This window comes from Nilaparvata lugens, unplaced genomic scaffold (genome assembly GCF_014356525.2).
Source record: "Nilaparvata lugens isolate BPH unplaced genomic scaffold, ASM1435652v1 scaffold5319, whole genome shotgun sequence".
NCBI lineage: Eukaryota > Metazoa > Arthropoda > Insecta > Hemiptera > Delphacidae > Nilaparvata > Nilaparvata lugens.
Window position 1 is genome coordinate 106 of NW_024091177.1, and position 21814 is coordinate 21919.

Below are 21814 nucleotides of genomic sequence, written 5' to 3' on the forward strand. Positions count from 1 at the left end.
GTTTCTTTCTCGTTTGCCTCATCAGAAGATCTTATTTGTAGTTCTAGACTGTCGCAGGTGTCACATGTGTCAACATATGGCTTATGGAAACCAAGGTTGTATTCATAGTCGAAGATCTGGCGATACATAGACTCAGATGCAAATTTGACATTTTGTTCTTGACATAGGGTTTTGTATAATCTATACATTTTTGCCACATTCAACTCCGGACCTAAATATTTTTTCTCTGTGCAAGATCTTGAATAATGACTCTGGTAGCATGGGAAACTTTCAATGTGACTTCTTATTCTGTATTTCTCTTCTTCTGATAATTTATTGTAACCACCTGACCTTCTGCTCTGCATTAAGGTGCGTACAGACTTTCGTTCCGCTCCAAGACCGAACGTCACTCCAGTAGAGCGATTGATGATCGACCGGCGAGCAACAATGGTTCGATCGGTGCGAACAACGATGAACGAACAACGTTCATGATCGGTGCGAGTAGAGAGCGGAGGCGGAGCGATAGCTGTGCGATGGTGGTACGTGGGCGGTACGAGGGAGGAGCGTGCTCGGTGCGGGTTGGAAGCACGAGTATGTGTACGCAGCTTAATGATTCCACCATCATTTGAAGTTTTCTGCAATTGAATGCTTTGAACGAATTTCTCTGTAACTGATAAAGTATTTTTGAACATAACTTTACACACAGGAACATTACAACCATTAATAACAAAAAAATATTCATATGAGAATTTTCTTCTACCTTCTTGATTATTATTTCTTGGCCTGTTTCTCTGTAAACCCTTTTGTACTATACACATAGCAATGAATTGTTTTTTATGTTCCCATGACATTTCAGTTGACCAGAATTTTTTATGAATTTTCAATTGTCATCTTCTGAAATCTGTAAATTACATTTCATTCTGCAGTTGCACGGAGGTCCAAGCTTCTTCTCACTTACTGTCTTCCCTGACCTGCTCTTATATTCTTTACCATTAAGTCTCTTCTTTTTTGAAATATTTTTTTTCCACAAATCTGGTCGTGCTTTACGTTTTCTTGTTTTTTGTGTTACACTCTCAGTTGATTCAGTATTAAGACTCTGATCAGAGCCTCTTTCAATATTCACAGTGGCTGAATCATCTTCCATTTCATTAGAAGATCTAGGTAGATTAGAATCATCGTTGGAGTAGCACAATGGAACGGCGCTCACATTAACATTGTTCTCTGTAGATGCAATGTCAATTGGAATGTCTACTTCATGTATAATGGAGTTATCACAATGCTTTTCAAAAATAACAGCAGATCCAATTTCTTCTTCACCAACAATAAAGGACGCATCTTCCATTTCATTAGAAGATCTAGGTAGATTAGAATCATCGTTGGAGTAGCACAATGGAACGGCGCTCACATTAACATTGTTCTCTGTAGATGGAATGTCAATTGGAATGTCTACTTCATGTATAATGGAGTTATCACAATGCTTTTCAAAAATAACAGCAGATCCAATTTCTTTTTCACCAACAATAAAGGACGCACCGTTTTCTGAGCTACCATTCTCAAAATAAAATATGCCATCTTCTAGCACAGTTCCTGAGGGATAATGTTCATTCTTAAGAAGCGATTCAATAAGAAAATTATCATCAATATCAGAATGATTTTCCTCATTACTTCCAGTAGTAATATTAGTAGTATTATTCCCAAGATGTGATTCCATTAGCAATGGATCTTCAATATTTGCTACATCTTGATTAGTACTCCCAGTAGCAACCACAACATAACTATCAGAAGAACTCACATTGTTAGTATGATGTTCTGCTTCCACCGCTTCCTTTGTTTTACTATGCTTCAATAATGAAGACAGAGAGATTCCATCATCTGAAACAGAAATTGAGAAAAAAATATTACTACTATCGTATTGAATAATTGGAAACATGACATCAGTTCACATGAAAATAATATTATGTAATTTCTTGACTGACTTTCAATTGGTCAGGAAGCAAGGAGTTTCATCAGAACACTCTCATATAAGTAAGATGATTTTGTGAATATGTTACATTAGAAATCAGACCCTTCATTTGCAATGAATTATGGAATAAAGCCTAGCTAAAACAACAGAATTATGGAAATTCCGTGGTAGTAATGGAAAGAAGATACCAAAACTTTTGTGATCACTTTCATGTTAATCACTAATGATTAATTTACCAATAAAAACTCAAGCATATCTCAAATAAGTTATTTCATTCCCCTTGGATAATCAACCACCGAAAACTAAACATCAAATTAACAATGAATTGATATGTGATGGATAATTATAAAAATTAATACAAATTTTACTATGTTTGGGCCTACATCTAATGAAAAATTGAGGTTAGGCCTAAATCTCCAAATGACTTCTATTCAAGAAAGGTTTGTGGAACAAAATGTATGTATTACAATGTCTCTTACCTTCAATTTTATCGTGAAGTTCTTTCTTCTTAATTGCATTTAGTTTTCTACAATTCTGGATAATTTTTTCTGTTCTTGATGAAAACATTGTCATGTAAAGACACAGAAACTGCACGCAATAAACCTGGTTCCAGAAGATGGGTGTCCAGTGCCACGGCCTCTGAAATATATCTTCTCTGGACATCCATCTTTTGAAATGGACTTCCATCTTTAGTGACATCTATGACTAACAATTTTCTTGGGCACGAAAGATGCAATGGACTACCATCATTTTGTAACAAGACTCAATCAAGCCCTAAAGATGTATCTGGACATCAATCTCTTGTGAAAAAAGCGTACATGTGACATCTATCTTTTTCACATCAGGAATCTCCTAAACTAGCAGAGATATGGACTTCCATCCAGTTGGAATGAAAAGAGCATAGAAAACCAAGAAAATTGATGTATATAATCTCAAAAACTGAAAAAATGGACTTCCATCTTATGTGCATCCAGCCACAGAATGATCACAAACTTAGCCAGTCGGCCACAAGTGGGGAATTTTTTATTAAGCAGCAGCAATCATACAAAAAGTGTAATGCTTACAATCGTAGCCACCAGGTCCGAATGGGTTTAAACACATCACTATAACTCAACAAAAACAGTACCAGTATCTGAAATCTAGACACTTTTGTCATCATGGAGTCTTTCAGTAGTTCAAGTAAATTCAACTCACTTTATTATATCATCTTCATTATCTAATGAATAATAAATAAGTTATCCAGATCAGAAATGTCTATAATGCTAAATTAAGAATACTTATTTAGTATACTTTAACTTAATAACTTAACTTTATAACTTTAATATCAATATATAGTAAATAATGATTGAATGATTAATGTTAAATTTTTCACATCATGACAACGATGGCGTCATTCCATCATTGTATTATTACAAAATGCAGCTGTATAATTTATTTTAATGACTTGTGTGATCTGTGCCACTAATATTGAAATTGCAGTGGACTGTAATAAATGCTTTTGTATATAAAGAATGTTTGAGATATATAAAATTTACATTTATTTTTCTACTGCACAGATCCTACATGCCAAAATATGAATGATAATTGATAATAAAACTAGTAGCTGGGAAAGACACCAAATAAAAGCATAGGTTTAAGTAAATCAGTTCAATAGATTTATTGTATCTAAGAAACATGACATACTGTCTTAAGCTTAGGAAACTCCACACAGGGCAGTGGAATGAGGAGATTTGATTATTTGATTCAATAGTCATGAATACAAAACAGTGAAAAAGTACCTATTAATGAATTGAGATTGCCAATTGATAAATATATAAGCAGTTAATGGAAGACAAATACCCAAAATATCTAAATGTAATATTTGTCAAAATATTGAGATAAAATGAAATTCCAATGCGTTATGTTCAGTAATGAGATAATGATTAAATAAAATGAGAAACCAACTTTTAAATGGTAATAAGTAAATGAGATAAAATCAGGTCAATGGGCAACCTCAAAAATACAAAAAGTAATGTAGTCACATAAAGAATATTTTGAATGTAATATGAATTATTAATTAATAAATGATGGAGCAAACTGATTTCAAGATATGCTTTAACCTTTTTGTAGTTCTTGATAGACTTTATTAGATAAACTAATAATTACGAATTGATAATAAAAATATATTCAAATGTAGATAATAATTTTGTTAACAATGTTGAATATGTAATCCTGGAAATTGATACGTGGGTCATTCTTGAAAATTGGGCACATTTCGATTTTTTTTATTTTTCATAAAATTCAAATATTTTTATATTTTTTAATGGTAGAATGAAGTGGATTATTGTTACAGTAGTGGTAAAAAAAACATGTTTTGTCCTTCCAGAAAAAATGAAAAGTTATATTGCTTATTCATGGAGGTGAGATTTATAGTAACGGAGGTGAGAATTGATTCAAATATATGAATAAACTATATTAATGGGTCATGCAGAGATTCAAAACAATATGAAAATTAATGATTGACCAATTATATGTTATATTGTAGCTTATATAATTATAATGCGTAGTTCAGAGTTACAAACACTGTCAAGTTACAGGTAATTGACAAACAAGAAAGGACATTACAACCTTGAATGAAATAATAAAGTGTTATAAATAAAAGTGTGTGCGTATTAAAATGTATTGTGATATCAAGCTGTACACACTTTCTTTCATTTAGAACACTTTATTTCATTCAAACTTGTAATGTCCTCTAAAATTAACAAGGACTGGTGGAGAAAGTTTGCTCTTTATATCATCTATAGAGTAGATTAAAATGTCTTGTCTGGTAGGCCACTTCCAAAATCTCCCAGCTTTGACCATACATGATACTTCGAACTGATTTGATGTAATCTTTCTTGAAATTTCCCCCGGGAACAATTCATTGCCATATTCCAACATACACCAATCTCTAGCTTTCAAATCTGCAAATGATTCCTTGGACAAATCTGTTAATCATAGTTGAGGAAAACAGAACGCAAAAAATCCATTAATTTCTTTCATTAAATGATGTATGATATAATGATGTTTCACTAATTCAATTAATTTGTCAAGTTTTGAATGAAAACTAAATAGCAAATTATAAATGAAATTATACTGTTATTTTCTTGTGATGTCTTCTCAATTGAAGCTGGTGTCATCATCAGAATCGGTGAATACCTCCTCATACCTTAGCCTTGGTTTCTTGGACAATGAACCTGAAAATTATGGTTAAGGAAAAAAACCAACAAAAAGTGTTCTCTTATTATTTTTAAAATGAGTAATATTTTAAATGAAAATATATTTTACATACATCTAAAAATAGTATGGTTTTTTGAAAGGATACTCGTTGTGCCACTGAGATGTATGTTGCCAATATTATAGTGCTTGCAAGTAGTTCCAGCTTCACATTTTAAGCAGCTTAATGCCCTAGCTTGAAGAAAACTGCTTTCATCTTTGGTCCAAACTACTTCGTGAATTTTCAGAGTTCCTTTGAAAGTCTCCAATGAAGCAGTGGTTTTAAATTGATCAATGGATTCACTTATACGGGAAGGATGGTTACACCTGGACATTTGGTTTTCAACTCGGAGATGAACTTTTCAAATGTAGAGATATCTTTCCCTAGTGCAACAAGATTGTCGGCATTTCTCTTTAGACACCCCCCAATACCATCCGGTGCACCTTTCCCATGGCCACTTTCAGAGTAGTGCCATCGCAGCTCCTTTACTTCTGTAAGTTTGGTTAATTGAGTACCCATCAAATAAAACATAGTTTTGCTTCTGTACTGATTAACAACACTATCACTCAAAAAGTGTATGGTGTTAAGTGATGGTACAATGTTTTTCACTTCTTCGATTATAGGCTCCAAATGAGCACAAACTGCTGCAGAGTCATGTCTTAAATCATTGGAAACAGTACAGAACGATTTAGGTAAAACCTCTGAAGAGTCTTGGCATTTATAATAAACTACTACGATGTGGAGGCTGAGTTGGCCCTTGGAGCCACCAAAATGTGCAGATTGCACCTCACTTTCGTACTGAAATTATAATTCTCACTGAAATTGGAATGTATTAAAACTTCGTCTGCTTTGAGGGTTTTTTTAATATTCTGTATAGTGGATCTCTGGTGTTTTATGTTTGATACATGAATCATAAATTTCAATATTGATTTTGTTAGGTCATATGCTTTTCTGTTTGTTGAGGTGAATTCTTCTTTCACAGTTTTCTGGCAGATTTTTTGAACTCCTTTTACAGTAATAGGAACTTTTTTAATCACCCATTGATAATAGGTGATAGTGTCATTGTCTTCAGTGTTTGGCAGCATATCAAGCTTCTTACTTTTACACATATTGCAGCGTCTTTCCAGACATTTCTCATTCAAAATATCTCCTTCACAACACATGTATTTGCATAGCTCGTACGTTGATTTGGGTCTGATAACTTTCCTTTGAAATAGTTTCTCAAGAAGAAGAGTCATGTTCTCATGGAGAACACATTTGCACGTGTCTCTATCCGTCACTTTAGGAAAAACCACCCAAAATGGTCTCAACTTGCAAAAAGTTGCATAACTCACCTTCTGAGGCATTTCTGCACTGAATTCTTTGTGCAAATTCTTCATTGAATCATTCAAGTACCTTTTTTGCATTTTATTTTTATTTCGAGTTATTGTGTCCTTTTTTCCGGGACATAAACGACTGTTTTCATCTTTTTGAAGGAATAATTCTACTTGTTTTTTAATGAGCTCATATTTTCTATTAAAACTTGTTCTTGATTCACATTTTTGGAGTCTTTTAGTTTTTAGCATTCTGCCAAGAGCAGTTGTCATTTTATACTTTTTTGTTATTTTTCCAGCTATTCCAACTATAACATTTCTGGACTTTTTTTGTCTTTGAAGTTTTCTTTCAGTTGTTTTATTATAGCCTCTCCAAAAATTGTTGTTTTTTCACTTGTGGTGACACTCTTTGGTTTCTTATTAGATTTTCTACATTTTTCAAGGGGGTATCTTTCTTTGCTGCTTCCAGTCTTTGACACCTTTTCTTATATTTTGCCTCATTTTTTTAGCCTTCTTGAGCTTCTCTTCTAGCTTCTTTATTTTATCATCTAGCATTTTCCTATGTTTATGCATTCTCTTTTTTCCTGATCTCTCTCTTGAGGACTCTGCTGAATTATCAACAATCATATTTAAATTTTCAAGACTACCTGGAGGGGTATTGGCTTCCAACGTTTTTTCAAATTCAATGGCTTTCTTCTTCTCATTGTAACATTTTCTGCTTCTCTGGCGCCATGCTTTCCGAACTTTTCTTTGTTCTCTTGATGACATTTCATTCATATTTTTTATTTTTCCCGCCTGCTTACGAGCATGATACCTCTCTCTTTCTTTTCTTTTTGCTTCTTCATACAACAAAGGATCGTTTTTAATTTTTTCCCTGTGCTGTCTCATCAACTCTTTCTTCTTTTCATTGTCAGCTTTCTGAGATTTCTTTTTTACAGGTGCCATGTTTGATAGAATTATTTAACCTGAAAGTTCATAAGATTATTAATACCTCAGTTTTAATAGAAAATTGTACCCTATATTAAATGTTAAAAAGGAGTATAAAAATTGAAAACAATATTATGCTGTTTGTTTACTTTTTGAAGGAGGTTGACCACCTTTCCTGAATGTTCCAATTCCTAAAGGAAGATGGCAAGCAATTGAACGAAAATATTCTACCATTTATTATTATTATTTGGATAACTGCGCCCTCAAGTAGTGTGAAATTCTTATAGGCTAATTTTGATATATTGTGAAAACACAACTTCAGTTATTCATAGGTTGTTGCTAACCCATTTAGACCCAAATTAATTTTATCCTGAAAATATATTATTTTCTCGTCAATTCTTGTTCATGAGGTTGTATTCAATGAGTAATATTCATTTTTGAAGGTTAAATATTCGCCATATTTGAAATAACAGATGTTCCCAATTGGGAACAGCGGGCACAAAAGGGGAGGTGTTTTTAAATAACATCTTATCATCTTAAAATGTCAAAAATGTGGTTTATTTGTATATTTTTATTATCTTGAACAATATTCCATGTCGATAATGAGAAAAAAGAGAATTAAGTTATACTACAATAGTCTACTATAAATGGTTATTTCCAATGCTAAAAATATTGAACTAGTCAAAATAGTAAGAATAAATGTCTGAAATATCAAGGGTATTATCTAGACTTTCTTATGGAAAGCTTCAAAACAATGAGTATGTAAAGCAATGTTACATTTCTTACATTTCATTCTTGATTTTTTGCATAGTGCACATCTTGTTTGCTTTTCATTTTTTGTTATAATATGGTTCACTTCATCAAAGCGAACGTGCTCTGTCACTCTCTTCTCAACAGCTGCTACCAGGCGTCGCGGTCTTCCAATACTTGGGCGTTGTGCATACTTTTGTAAGTAACTCAGGCATATTGTACGAGTGAAATTTAGAAGATCAAGCTGCTGAGGTTTAGTCTTCACATTCCAACGATAGAGCTGCCAAGCATTGTTCATGGAGACATTCAAAAGAAAAGATAGTAGCTGCCAATACCATTTCTTACCCCGTATGTGACTCTCATTTTTGCCACATTTTCGTCCATCCTGTCAACTCCACCCATGTAGGTATTGTACAGAACTATTGATGCAGGTTGATTAACAAGCACATGCTTCTTCAGTGCTTGACTGTAGCGCTTTACTTTGGACATAGGTGAAATTCCCCCCTTTGTTGAACCCATAGTCACAACATTATTGTCCATATAACGGACAAGTGTCACTCCAGAATTTGAATCAGTTATTGACTCACATGTTCCCCTTTCCTTTTTGGTCATTGCTTTTACATCAGTTAGAGGAGCTTTTTCAACACGATTAGCTCTCATTGTTCCTGTACCATGTAATCCCATTTCCTTTAGTGTTTCAAGCAAATGATGCTTGTGAAAAAGTTATCAAAATACAAACTACAACCTTCTTTTTCAGGTAGTTTGTCAATGAGGTCCAATACAACAGACCCACCTAATCCTAAATTTATGTCATTTATGCCGGTTTTACATCCTTGATACAGTTGGGACTGAACAACATATCCCAACCGGGTACAAAGACACCATGCCTTGTAACCAAAGCGAATGGGCTTGTTGTGCATATGCTGTTTACCCCATGACGTCCATAATATGGTATCATTGACTCATCAATGGATAGATTCACTTCATTTGGGAAGTACTTGAGCCAATTCTCATTTAATTTGTTCCAAAGAGGCAAAACTTTTGCAAATCTATGCTTGGACAAGTTATTATTGTCACAAGCATGAAAATATTTCATAATCTGAATGAATCGATTACGTGACATAGCATCGGCTATAGCCTTATTATTTGTATCAGGCCTTTCATCCCAATACATTCGTAATCGTGGAACTTGACAGTAGCCACTGATCAGTAATATAGCTAGAAAAACTCGCATCTCATTTTTTTCAACTTTGAAATTTGTTCACCATTTTGAAAAGCGTATAGATTAGAAAAATCACAAATCAAATCAAGAACTTCATCATCATAAAGCAGTTCAAAATATTTGACTGGATCAGTGGTTTCAAAATTCTGAAGCCATTCAGGAAGTTCAAATTCTCTCTCAGGTACCAAATTTACATCCTTAGTCACCCAATCTCTAATTCTTTTCTTTCACAGTGCCCTTTGATTGTGTATTACTTGCCTCATGTGTCTTTCTTTGTTTTCTTTTTCTTGAAACAGAGCAAGTAGCATCATCATTGTTATGAGAATTAGGATGATTGATGTTTGTTATTTGATCATTCACATTATTTTCAATTGATGTGGTAATAACCTCCTTCACAACTTCACCATCCACCAAAACGCTTCACTGTTGCTTCTGCTTCAGAGAGAAGAATATTACCTGGAAGGTGATCCAAATTATCATCATCTTCGTCGCCACTGTCTTCATCAGATAGGTCTCCAGTGGGTAGAATAGTTATGTAGCCATCTATGCAGTCATCATCTTCCATCAAAGCACTCGCAATCTCATCCAAAGTCAATCTGAAACAAAGTCAAACAAATAACGTCATTATTGAAACCACCTACTCATTCATACCCACTGTTCCCAAATGGGAACAATCATCTTTCAAATGTAATAAGTGATTGATTATTCAAATAAGGTGAGCTATTTGGTTTCAAATAGGTCAACCAACTTATCTTGATATGATATTATACACTTTTAGGAAGATATTTGATATAAACATAAAAAGAACACTCACTTTCTGTGAAGCCATTGTGACAACAACATAACCTCTTTCAAAGCAAAGTAGTGTACGCCACAGCTGATTTTTGGAGCGAATGATGCTTGATATCTTGTCAGGCTGACCAACAGAACTGTTTTCAACAAAAAAAAAAATTACCTAACTTTTTCCCTTTAGTGATAGTTGAAAATTTGTTCCCATTTGGGAACAGCGGGTCTAAATGGGTGAGTGCAGGACTTTTTTGAACTAAATCTATTTATTTAAAAACATCTTCTTCAGTAGGATTTAAGTTGAACTATTTTTTATACAAGCTAATTTTAGTGTTTTGTTTATAATAAAGTAGAGAGCCTTCAATATAGGCTGTGTTAGCACTCCGTTACCACATTCTCACCTCCATGATAAATATCTGCCACGGAGGTGAGAAAATTTTATGAAATCATATGTTGTTGAGCTTCGGCTTTTAAAAGACGTCGATTACTATTGGCATCTTTAAGCAATGAAACAGTTATAGTAAAAGTTAAATTATATTTAATACTCACCTTGAACAAGCAGTAATGGAGGTGATGAACAATGTTGTCAATTTTCAATTATGCACTTTCAAACAATAACTCTCACTATTCAACAACAGCTTCTCACATTAAAACTGAACAAGAAGAAAGATGGCTGCCACATCTTTCCCGCTCATGATAAAGAAAGACACCAGAGCTCTCTACAATCTATAAATTGAACTAAACACTACTTCACGGAGGTGAGGTTAAAACCTGGGACAGAGTTTGAATATTGGTATAATTGATAAATTATTGTTTTAAATCAAAGGAAGTCAGTAATTAATATTATTGACTATTTCTGTTTTTACATAGCATATTTGAAAATTGAAATAGATAGCAGCTATCTGCGCTATAACACAGTAAGAGATTGAAAGTGGTACAGGGGACAAGTAACGGAGGTGAGATTCCACATACTATGAGCAAGATTATTGATAGAATCAAATCAAATCAAGTCAAATTTACATAACATACGGTAAATTGTAATCACTTATAAATACATTTCATCATAATCAATGTGAATCAAAAACTACAGATTTTTCACAAAAATAATTTGCTAATTTCTACAGAATTCAATTACACTAATTAATTTACTACAAACTTTATTAATAATAATTATTACACATATTTATATTTCCCTGTAGCCTACAGATGGATGTAAGAGCTCACATAGGCAACATAGGCCTGTGCGTAAGCTCGGGTAATTAGTACAAAAATATTATAATATAGGATGTTCAGTAATTAGGTACTTTGAGAGTTAAATATTATCAAAAAGTTATGCTCCACATGCAAGAAGGGGGGTGGAGAATTGTACACAACCGAGAAGTGGTAAGGACAAACTCACAGTCTTGGAATGCAAAATAGTTAAGTAAAAGGGATTAGAATTCATCAATCAATCAATATAGTTTGAATAACCTGCCAGGCCGATACAGCAAATGTAAAGGTTAACTTCCCCATGGACATGTCCATTCAGGTAGAACTAGACGCGTGCACCGCCAATTCTACCAATCAGCAAGCCCGCGTCTTCATCAGTGATGTTAAACAACCATGTCTTCACACGTCTCTTGAAGATAGATGCTGAATCCGAATTCAACAATTGACCTTGGTTAGAAAACAGACGGAAGTTCCTGAATAATACATGTGAAATATAAAAGCGATTCGTTGTGGAAAAGGTTAATGCCTGTTGAATTGTGTTGATGCCCACAGCTGATGCATATCTTGTGTTATGAGAATGGTCGGTTTGTGTAAATATTGTGTTGGAGTTGTTGTAGATGTGAACTAATAAATCTTTAATAAAAATCTTTCTCAGTGACATACTCTGGATTCTTGGAATAATAAATGTGTAGGAAATCGTCTGTTCTTTTTTAATCCTGCTTTAAGAATTGATTTTTGAAGAATCTCCAATCTGTTAATATGCAGACGGTAGGCAGCACCCCAGGCCAGTATACCATAAGACAACAGAGATTGGACAAAAGCATGGTACATTTGCCTGATTTCATTAATATTAAAAATATCACTAAGACACCTGAATGCATATATATATTTCCTCAATTTCAATATTAAAAATTTATATGATCTGACCACTTTACACGTGAATCAAAAATTACCCCTAAATACTTGTAATAGAGACCCTTTCTATTGTATCACAATCATGGCAACCAACGATGCCATTTCCACAATTATGTATGTGCAAGGGATCCAGATCAAAATCGGATTGACTAGTAAGACTAACAGGCATGTATTTTGTCTTTGATACGTTGAGTGACAGGGTATTCTGGTCCAGCCATTTTTTAATGGATCTCAGGTCCGCCTCTGCCCTCTCATGAGCCTCCTCCCAAGTCTTACCCTCAGTAATGATTAAGGTATCATCAGCAAACAGAAAAAGTCTTCCATTGAGCTTCAATTTGGAAATATTATTAATGTAGATAAGGAAGAATAAGGGCCCTAGTGTACTTCCTTGAATGACCCCAAAATCAACAGGAGCCTCAAGCCCATTTACTCCATTAATTGAAACGCACTGCTTCCTATCTGACAAATAACTAGTAAATATTCAGTATATATATAATATATTCATATAATATTCAGTATGTATTGAAAAAATGTATAGTGGTTCAATTAATCAAGTTTTAACGTGAACATAGTGTATTTGTTATTTGAAAAAAAATAAAGCTTAAAATGAAGTTTTACCAAAATGTACCCAATTTTTGAGAATGACCCACGTACACATACACTGCATTCCAGAAAGTAATTGAAGATGGCCTAAAATAACTCAATATTTGATCAAAATGTCAAATATGATAGGATAATTCATGGTATGATAAATGTAATAAGATGTCAAAATAATTAATTCAAAATATGTCATAAAATATGATCAAAATTAATATACAACAAGACTTGAGTTGGAAGTTGAGCGATATTTATCAATGTGAACAATATAAAAATGTAATGTACAAATACCCGTAATAATGCATATAATGTTGGTAATAATTGTGTGTACAAATGGGGATTGCGACTTTAGACTAAATAATTCAAAGTAACCCCTGAAAAGGTCAAGTAATGATTAATAAACAAGACAAAAATGAGCAAGTATTGATAAAGGTTAATAATGATTCGAATTGATACAAAATACTTATCTTATACATGTAGAGCATGAGATGCAATCTTGAATTGGATGGACAGTAAATCGAGACCCCCTCGACAATACTGGACGATGGAGACGACTTGGATGGACCCACGAATTGGAGCGGACAAGAGCGAGCTACTGGCTCCGGACTGGATGGCAAGACACGAAGAGCGGCAACTTGGATGACCCGCAAGCAGGAAAGGATCAAACCGAGCAACAGACTCTGAACTGGAATGGTGGCGATCTGAATAGCCAACAGTGATGGCTCAGTGGTGACACAGGAACGGCGGCAACACGGCAATGAGTGGGTGATGTCAGGTTATCTTTGTCAGTATGATACGGGCATAAGGTGGACACAGTGACGGTTAGGCACAGTTGAGTATGCAACACATAACTTGAATGTAACGTAGCTGATGATTTACTGAACTGAATGAACCATCCAAAAGCTAGGCACGGTGAATGAAAAGTAGAGCTAATTGAGTTTGTGATGGCCAAAATTCACTGCACTGATGCCATCCAATTGTCTGGCATGGTGAATGAAATGTAACAAATGTTCGGAGATCACTATTAAATGGTTGAAACTGATACACCATTCATGAGGTAGACATGAAAATTGCTTGTACTGCGATCTAACAATGAACACTTAGGTAGCTAGCTGACTAACCTAACAAGACGGATACAGAGCAGAATGTCTGACTGCACCGTGAACCATGAGAGTGTGATCTTGAAATTCAAGCAACACACTGGTAATAATGTCCCACGAGACCAGAATTACTTCAATGAAATGATGAATGCAAAATGGGCCTCAAGCCCTGCCAAAATGTCTACCGCTAAATGAATGTTCAGTTCACAATCATAAACTTGATGCTAAATATGTTGAATGTTCTGGAAACTTGATTTTCATAATCAGTAATATGAAATTGATTTGAGTTCTCACACTGAGCAGTGAATAAATTTAGATTGAGGATAAACAGTTTGAAATACTCACAATGAAAGAAACATGTTGTTGTTTTTGACTCCCAAGTAATCATATTCATCTACTTGTTTCATTCGTTTTCCTTCCAGAAAAAATTCTATTTGCTCCTCTTCATCTTTCCCAACATGCATTACTTTGCTTTTATCAATATTAAGCTGCATTCCTTTCAATTTCAGAATCTCATGCCATTCCTCTACTGTCCTTTTTAGTTTATTCTCACTGTCAGTTAAGAGTATCACATCATCTGCGTACAGGAGCGCTTGTATTGTTATCGGCCTAAATTGCTACATGACATAATATATGACAAAATGTACAATCAAACTAATGTAAATCTGAAATTGAAATTGTAGTATTCTTATTCTTTAACAGTGTACAATTCAAACTCAATTAGGATGTCAAAACATTATTTTGTTAATATTCCAAATCTAATTCAACTAGTTATCCAAACAAATGATACCATTATAAGGGAAGCAATAACTTCACAAGAATGATTGGCCCTTTGAGATTCTTGGCATTAGGCGATTCATTCGTTGGTTTACAATATCTATTCTGAATCTCAAAACAGAAAATTTCTACATTAATTCCAGAAGCTTTGATGACCTAATCAAGGCACAAAACACTGTCCCACAAAATTCAGTCTTCTTTAACCAAATTAGCCATAAATTGAATCAAATACTGAATTACTGTTCATTTTAAACTAACTCTGCTCATACACATGACAAAACAAGATTCTTCAAAAGATAAGCTTCAAGATTTACCTTTAAGGAATACCAGTTTAAAGTTTGAATAAATCTCACTATAGATCGCATAGCTATCTGAAACGTATAATAGCATATTGAAGATTACAATTTTAATTACCAACTCTGATTGATATCATGAAACAAATACAATATGATTTGATAGCTACAATAAAATATGTGAGCTGTATTCTTTTTTAGGAACTCTGTAGAAAAGCTATTTTCACTTAAATTATACAGTTCTAGATTTGTTAATCATGATACAAATTATATACACCATAGATGTTTTCATTTAAGTATTTGAAACTCCACATATCCTACAAAATTACAAAAATCCTACAATTTACAATTCGTTATTGGATCACAATTAGATTTGTAATTCATTAACCTAATTCATTGGAATTAGGTTCTGGCGCCTTCAACCGTATGGCAAAATCGCGTCCACACGTACATCCAATGCTCGCCTGAGGCGTCTTTGAGCACGCAAAAATACCGACAGGGTTTCGGTTTGCCCACATGCCTCGGCGAACAGTGTACAGACGTGCGAATGCAAGCCCATACACGTACGCTCACCCGAGGCGAACGTACGTGTGTACACCGTTTTAGTGTTGGATTTGGCTTAGCACGCCATCTCATTCCAGCCGTCTGCTCTCTCCCCTTCCACAGCCACATGACCTTGACTTTCAACCATACATACCTTAACTAGGATTACTTGGACAAACCGGTATTAAAAACTCCACATAGTATTAATATTATTATTATTTGTAGTAGTATAAGTAGAATTTGTAACAGTAAACTATAGTAATTTTGAACCATGAATATTTTCCCCTATTCTCTCCACTTTATAACTCCATTATTATCAATCCTAGCAAAAAAGTGCTTAGCACTTTTGTTGTAGAGAATTTTACATAGTTTAATTTTCCAATGACAAATTTTCACATTCAACAATTTTTAGGAGGTAATTTCCCCAAAAATGGTGGGAGTCACCCTCACGGGGATGATTTTTCAGGGGGGGGGGGGTTTGTTGGACACACCAAGTGTTGACATGTGTAGATTCTCTGGTCCAGTGAATCTCATCTGAACCATTGTGCACCACAGATTTACATCATACCACAAACACGGTTCAGGGTCCATAGCACTACTATCAATTGTCAGGGGAGCATCATAGAGGAATTTAGCCAGGGCACCAATGTCAAGACTGCAAGCAGCTCCACCACAGACATCCAGCTCCAGTGGTACATGGGCCCAAAGGCCTGGACTCATCCTCTCAGCTACCTGAAGGCTTGAAAAATACCCATTACACTGTCAGAATGACCCTGGCAAAACCTGGGAACCAGCTTTTCCTTTATCATTAAACCCATAGGAGATGTAATGTAAACTATTTGCATTCACTCCTTTGTGGCGTATTGTTGCCATAAGGTCATAGGTCCTTACCTCTATCTGGTATTCTGAAAAACAAGTACCAGAATGAGCATAAGGTGTCATATCAAGTTCACTGATCAGGAAGGAAACATGCTGAGTTTTCTTTGTTGAGTCCGGCAAGAACTTCTTGAGGTTGATACACAGCACCTCAGGTAATTGCATAATTTTGGACAATGGAACCATATGAGTTCTATATGGAGGTACCTCAATAACGTTTATATAACATTTGCTGTCATTTTTTAACATTTAACATTCCTAACAATTTTTAGGAGGAAATTTTCCTTAAAATGGTTGGGGGGTTACCTTGTAGGGGTGATTTTTCAGTGGTTGGGTGGGGGGGGGGTTGGTGGAGACACACCAAGTGTTGACATGTGTAGACTCTCTGGTCCAGTGGACCTCATCTGAACCTTTTTGTAACAGATTTACATCATACCACAGAAAAGGTTAAGGGTCCTTAGCATCACTATCAATTGTCAGGGGAGCATCATTAAGGAATTTAGCCAGGACACCAATGGCAAAACTGCAAGTAGCTCCACAACAGACACTTTGTTCCAGCAGTACATGGGCCTGAAGGCCAGGGCTTATCCTCTCAGCTAACTGAAGGCTTGAGAAATACCCTTGCCGCTGTCAGAATGAGCCCCAGCAGTCAGAGCGTTTTGGAAGGCCGACCTTAAAACTTTGCCTAGATCTTGCCTAAGAACCGACTATTCACAGCCTTCAACTTTGAAATTCGGATCTCTTTTGCCATCATCCAACTCAAGTGATACATCTGAAGCTGATGAACTGCTTCTACTATCTGTGAAAGCAATAAAAAAATAATTGTTGAATTCAAATGTACCAGTTTATTGATGATATTTGAAGATTGGAATACACATGGGAATATTATATTATATCCTTATTCAGCCCTTCCCACACATTGAAAGTACTGTAAAATTACTCTTTAGTTTCAATTCTTTTGAAAAATACATGGCTGAAAAAATCCCAATTAATAGAGTAATGCATTCATTATTGTAAAAAAATATTTCACTATGAATATACCTGCTAGATACATTCATGGCTGAAAAATCCATATTATGCTTCTTTTTTCAATCTAGTTCAAGGCAGATTCCCACTTAACTGAACTGTGATATTTGCCACACTGTTAACATTTGATTTCCTGTGTTCTTAGTAGGTGTAATCAATACATTGGTAATAGAATGCAGTTGCTGTTTTTTAATATTATCAAAATTTATATAAGAATTTTTCCTCTGAATTCCTCTCACTTTCATAGGCAGAAAAGAGGAGTCTCTCCCTTCCATCAGGTTTTTGAGTAGCAAAAGATATTCATTGGCTGCCTCATTTGCTGAAATTTTGTTCCCCTCCATTTTCTCATCTGTTCCATTAAACCATAGTCAAATAGGAATTCCAGAAATGGTCTGATAATAATTCATTGAAATCAAACTATCCAAAACAATGAATATAATTACACTTGCTCCAATATTATAAAGATTTGATGCAAGATAAAAATGTGATCACACAGAATGTCAACAATGTAAGGTTAGAAAGCATGTTGCTTGCATTGTATAATAGCAGAGTGGAAAGTAGACAATGAAAAGATTAGCATGAGTATAGAGACTATAGTGAGGTCCACGTTACAATGGCAGTGGATAAAGATAGAAGAATAGCTATGCCGATTCTCTGCATCAATAAATTATATTTCTACACTAACAAAAACATAATTGGTATCATTGTGGACCTAGAAAAGGATAGTACCACCGGCTTTGTCGAATGATGGACAAGGATAGCAAAACCAAAGTTGATCAAATACTGTCATTATAACGTGGACCTCACTATAGTGATGACTTGTACATGTTACACTTTTCACATTCATCACATTTATTTGTGTCAGTTACTATTCCACCTTATCTTTTCACAAATTTTGATTTTCAACCATAAAATATTAGAATTGTATGTAAATATAAGTAACAAATTTCACCTTACTCCTAGCTGCAACTCGCTCTTCACTTTTTACTATGTCAGAGTAACAGTGAACACAGCAGTGTCTTTTTAAAGATTAATCTCATTACTTTCAGTTGCTGCAACTAAAGCATGCTTATTGATAGCTGGAACCTCACTGCTGATGGAACCTGACTTCCCATACTTATCCAAGCCAAGCATTTGCAAGCTCAGTTGCTCCTCAAACTCTGTTATCTGTATTTTCTTTGTATGGAAGTGGTTGTAGATAAGCCAAGAGTTCACAACAGATGTGTTCAGGAGTTATTCAAATGCCAGTTTGGGATACCATCTTATGGTGTGATGTAATGGAGTAAAATAACTAGTCATCAGATCAGAAATATCTATGCTCTGTCTACCCCTGTTACACTGTACTCAATTCTTCACCTGACCTGGTTCTTTTCCCAGTAGCAACCTTCTACACTGCATTTTTTATAGACAGGAAACAAACTTCTCTCTTATCTCTCCATTTTCCAACAACGCCCTCCCGATTTTGCTGACCAGAAACATCACCTTATATTAGGTTCCTTCTAATCACATCTTGAGGTAGGTGCCTCCTATTGTGCCTGAGTATACCAATAAGGTGGGTGTGTTTAGCTAACTTGTCTGTAACAATGTGATCACACATCTACATCATAGACTAAAGAACAGAGAATGTCAACAATGTGAGGTTAGAAAGCATGTATTGCTGCATTGTATAATAGTAGAGTGAAGAGTAGACAATGAAAAGATAAGCAGTAAAAAAGGATAAACATGATTATTGGGAGAATCAGTCGATTCACAGGCTATTGATCTGTTCCAATATCAATTTGGCTGTTTCATGGATTATCTTATCAATAATTGACAATTTTGCTTCTACAGGCATTGGACTAGTACATTATTATTAGTAAAAAAGTTTGAATAACAATCACAAGATCCTATCTTTGCAATCTTATCATAAAAAAATGTTAAATTCACCTTAAAATCTGGACAGTTACAGTATAATTCGGTACACTGGGACAAGCCTCTGAAAATTGTGACAGTCCAGGGATAATTGGAACGTATGGTCACCATGAGTATAGAGGCCATAAGGCTGAGGTAGAGTATAAATAGCCTATAATTAATTAATGAAGAGAATCGCCATCGCTATTCTTCTATCTTTATCTACTGCCATTATAACATGGACCTCACTATATATTCTAACTCTTGTGGAAAATGTTGTGTAATTGGAAAGTCGGATTGATTCCTTCCATTGCCTTGGTGCTAATGGAGTCAGGAGTCTTAGTGACCATCCATCACTCACAGCTTTTTCTCAGCACTTCAGCTCACATCCTTATCTAGGTCGGTGCACTTGCAAATTTGAAATCATGATTGAATAAACTAATTCTTGGCTTGGGATTGTTTGAATGAGGTACTGAACAGCCTTGCAAATTCACTTCTGCATTGAGAATTCACTTCTTGATGCATATAGGAAACTATGATGTACTTTAAATACATTTGTATTTATATAATAATAGTAAAGAAAACTTTCAAAATTACTGTCTATTATGAGTTACCATTTTATTCTCTATACTAGTGATGCCTTGTAAAGCATGTTACACTTTTCACATTCATCACATTTAGTAGTAACAAATTTCACCTTACTCTGAGCTGCAACTCGTTCTTCACTTTTCACTATGTCAGAGTAACAGTGAACACAGCAGTGTCTTTTTTCCGATTAGTCTCATTCCTTTCAGTTGCTGCAACTAAAGCATGCTTATTGTTAGCTGGAACCTCACGGCTGATGGAACCTGACTTACGATACTTATCCAAGCCAAGCATTTGCAGGATCAGTTGTTCCTCAAACTCTGTTATCTGTATTTTCTTTGTATGGAAGTGGTTGTAGATAAGCCAAGAGTTCACAACAGATGTGTTCAGGAGTTATTCAAATGTCAGTTTGGGATACCATCTTATTGTGTGATATAATGGAGTGAAATAATTAGTCATCTGATCAGAAATGTCTATGCCCTGTCTACCCCTGTTACATTGTACTATTGCAGCTAGTTTACTCACTTCTTCACTTGACCTGGCTCTTTTCCCAGTAGCAACCTTCTACACTGCATTTTTTATAGAAAGGAAACAAACTTCTCTCTTATCTCTCCATTTTCCAACAATGCCCTCCCGATTTTGCTGACCAAAAACTTCACCTTTTATCAGATTCCTTCTTATCACATCTTGAGGTAGTTGCCTCCTATTGTGCCTGAGTATACCAATAAGGTGGGTGTGTTTACCTTGTCTGTCACAATTGTTCTTCGCATAGGCAAATAGTCATTTGCAAGACTAAGAACTATGCCTTCAGCAAGTCCATTTGTGTTTTCAATGCATTTTCCAGTATCAACTATCACTTGAAGAGTATAGCCTACAGGATTACACAGCTTGAATACCTTCAAACCATATTTATGGCTCTTGTTAGGGATATACTGCCTAATGAGCAATCTTCCAAGAAAAGGAATCATAGATTCATCTACTGCAAGTATCTCGTCAGGTTCATACTCATCCTGAAATCTCTTTTGTAGCTTCTTTATCAAATCGCTCACTTTGTACACATGAAGCAACCTTTTCTGCTGTGACCTTCGTCACACGTTCGTCATCATATTCGAACCAGCATTTCTCTTTGTCATTAAACCTATAGAAGATGTAATATGGACCATTTGCTTTTCTCCTTTGTGGCAAATTGTTGCTATAAGGTCATATGTTCCCCTCCATTTTTCCTCTGTTCCATTAAACGATAGTCAAATAGGAAATCAGGAAATGGTCTGATAATAATTCATTGAAATCAAACTTTCCAATACAATGAATACAATTCCACTTGCTCCAATATTATAAAGATTTGATGCAATATAACAATGTGATCACACATCTACATCATAGACTAAAGAACAGAGAATGTCAACAATGTGAGGTTAGAAAGCATGTATTGCTGCATTGTATAATAGTAGAGTGAAGAGTAGACAATGGAAAGATAAGCAGGAAAAAAGGATAAACATGATTATTGGGAGAATCAGTCGATTCACAGGCTGATTCATGGATTATCTTGTCAATAATTTACAATTTTGCTTCTACAGGCATTGGACTAGTACATTATTATTAGTAAAAAGTTTGAATAACAATTACAAAATCCTATCTTAGCAATCGTATAATAAAAAAATGTTAAATTCACCTGGAAATCTGGACAGTTACAGTATAATTCGGTACACTGGGACAAGCGTCTGAAAATTGTGACAGTCCAGGGATAATTGGGACGTTTGGTCACCATATCTATGGCTGAGGTAGATGGTTGTGTTTTATCAAAACCAGTCAATCTTCTCTTAGTCAA

At 34.9% G+C, this 21814-nt stretch overlaps 1 long non-coding RNA gene across 1 annotated transcript; it reads right to left on the minus strand.

Moving 5' to 3' along the window:
- Window positions 1-4771: 4771 nt before the first annotated feature.
- Window positions 4772-5421, minus strand: LOC120355943. Its single transcript, XR_005573872.1, has 3 exons — window positions 5286-5421; window positions 5058-5157; window positions 4772-4908 (listed from the first exon to the last, which is right to left on the minus strand). It is a non-coding gene; the product is annotated as an uncharacterized LOC120355943 (long non-coding RNA).
- Window positions 5422-21814: the final 16393 nt, after the last annotated feature.